This window comes from Prionailurus viverrinus, chromosome X (genome assembly GCF_022837055.1).
Source record: "Prionailurus viverrinus isolate Anna chromosome X, UM_Priviv_1.0, whole genome shotgun sequence".
Classification (NCBI taxonomy): domain Eukaryota; kingdom Metazoa; phylum Chordata; class Mammalia; order Carnivora; family Felidae; genus Prionailurus; species Prionailurus viverrinus.
Window position 1 is genome coordinate 63,499,750 of NC_062579.1, and position 2,869 is coordinate 63,502,618.

The following is a 2,869-nucleotide window of genomic DNA, read 5'->3' on the forward strand; positions in this document are numbered from 1 at the left end:
TCAAATCAAATAATTAAAGTGGTATTATCTAGTGTCAATGTGCTTGTAAATGTAAACACAAATGTAAGTGTTGATAATGTATGACAGGGTTCAATTATAAGGTGGTCTTTTAGATGACCCAGAATATTGCTCATGTTCATTTATTTTAGATTATTTCCTTTATTTAGATTATTTATTTAGATTATTCCTTGGTTCATTTATTTTAGATTATTTACATTATTTAGTTCATTTATTTTAGATTATTTATTTTAGATTATTTATTTCGAACCCACGAATCACATTTATTTTAGATTATTTAGATCAAGTTACAGTTAAAGACAGAAGGTTAACTTTTCAAAGAGGTTGATATTGGAATATAGCTGACAACAAACTGTGATTCCAGAGGCATATGAGGAAGAAGAGAGAGCAATATGTGGCATCTAAATATTCCATAGCAAAACACTACTGGTTGGCCAAGATTAATGGGTGAAGTAGAAGGAGTGAAGTGAAGAAGCTACAAAACAAAGAAGGCTACAAATTAAAAAGAGTTTATAGCACTTAATTAATATTATTGGTCTTGGTGCTAATATGAAACTGCAAAAATGCTGAAGCATGGATATAAAAACACTTACTATTTAAAATAATAGCACAGCCATCCTTAACATAGCATTCAATTTACTCCTCTAAATAAATACTGACCAAATATATAAAGAACATATGTTGGATGGTCTTCTACATTGTTGCCCAGCTGGGATTCCCACAAGTCCATTTCTGTCCTTGACAGGGTGCCATCTTTGACTTCTAGAGGGATTTGACAGCAATGTTCAAGCAGGAGAGTGAGATAATCAATTTCCTTTGTTTTGTTATGCAAGTGACCCTGTGGTGGTGTAGACTCTGTAAAAGCTATCAAGTGGAGTAAAGAGATAATTGTGGCAGAAAAATGAGTCAGGAAGGTATTGCATAGTCCCATTGGCTGAGAACCTCAACTAAAGTGAAAATGGAAGGGGGAGGCTTGATTTGAGATACTTTTCACATTTGGTGATTTCTGATTTCAGGATTTGATGAGCAAATGACTACAGAGAAACTAGTTAGAAAGGTATGGCAGTAATCCAGGTAAGAAGGGATGTGAACCTGAATAAGGTAATGATTGATATTAGGAATGAAACAAAAGGGATGAATTCCACAAATATTAAGGAAATAGAATTCTCCGAACATTTTGATGGATCAGATGATTCAACAAAGAGGGAGGAACAAGGATGATCTTCAGGTTTTAAAAATTATATACCACAATTTTTCACAAAGGTGATTTATGTTAAAAAAAACTTCACATCTTTCTTAGTTTTCTTCCATCAGTGTCCTATTGGAATTGTCGCTGGGAGAAGACATTTCAAGTGGTATTTGCCAGAGTAGCCAATGTAGAACACGTCACATATGGGACTACACTCATAAAAGTACCTTCCTCATTTAGGAGGGAACCTAAAAGTATAACACCTACAGGGGTTGGAAAACTACCGGACACAGGCCAAATCTGGAGCATTGCCTATATTTTTAATGGATTGTAACTAAGAATGGTGTTCACATTTCAAATAATTCAAAGAAAAATAATTTTTCATGACACCTTAAAACGATACAAATTCAAAAGTCCGTGTCCACAAATAAAAGTTCTATTGGTATAGAGCCATGCTCATTTGTGTACATACTATGTATACAAGCAGTCTATGGCTGCTTTGGGACTACAACTGCAGACTTGAATATTTGTGACAGAGACCCTACAGCTATCAAAGCCTAAAATGTTTACTATCTGGTCCTGGTCGCTGACTCCTAGAGACAGAGCATGAAAGGGGGAGGGGCAGAGAGAGAGGGAGACACAGAATCGGAAACAGGCTCCAGGCTCTGAGCCATCAGCCCAGAGCCTGACGCGGGGCTCGAACTCACGGACCGCGAGATCGTGACCTGGCTGAAGTCGGACGCTTAACCGACTGCGCCACCTAGGCGCCCCAATAACATGTTTTATTTATAAAATATTCCAATTATTCATGCAAAGGTACTTAGTCACCTTCTCTTATTGTTTTAGGATCCTATCCTTTCCCTGTTTAAACACTGCTATTCAATCCAAATGCTTACAGTACTAAAGCTAAATTTTCAGAATATAAAGCGCTTTGCAAATACAACCTTTTAGTCACATCTCATCTCTCTTTTCCCCACCCATCACCACTGAATTTCTCACTGTTCTCCCATTTTGTGCAGACACAAGCTGAAAGTGACACTCTGAAGAGATATTTAGCGTTCATTTCATTTAGGTCCCTTATCCACCTTTCCTTTCTATGCCTTTCTTCCTTCTTTACTTTCTTGATCTAATTGCCTACCATTATGAAATATAAAAAAGAATGAAGGGAGGGAGGGAAACTGCAAAACACACAGAGGTAATTTTGGGGGGGTGGCATACCTCTTACCACTCTGGACCGCCTAATTGGTCAAATCCTCGAGAGCAGGGCCGATTTTTTTAAATGTCTTCAGCTTGTATTAGAGGTTCAGTGAATGGCCATTCAGTCATTGATTTTTCCCCCTCCCCCTCTTCTTTTCCCTTGGGAAACCTGGAAAACTGAAAATCATCCCACGGAAACTCCTCAGGGGCGCCCCAAGATCCAAGCTTCTTTACTTGGACTCGCCCGTGCTGCACCCTCACCCCCACCCCCTGCAAGTCCCTGGCGTCTCCAAGCACAAACTCAGCGCGGGATTCTTGATCTCCAGATCGCGCGCGCGCGCGCGCGCTCTCCCTTTGGCCCCCTACCCTGCAGCAAGAGCAGCGTGACGTAATGCAACCTCAGCATGTCGGCGGCGATAAAAAGAAGGACTAGGCGGCGCGTCTCCCAGACGCAGAGTAGCTTGT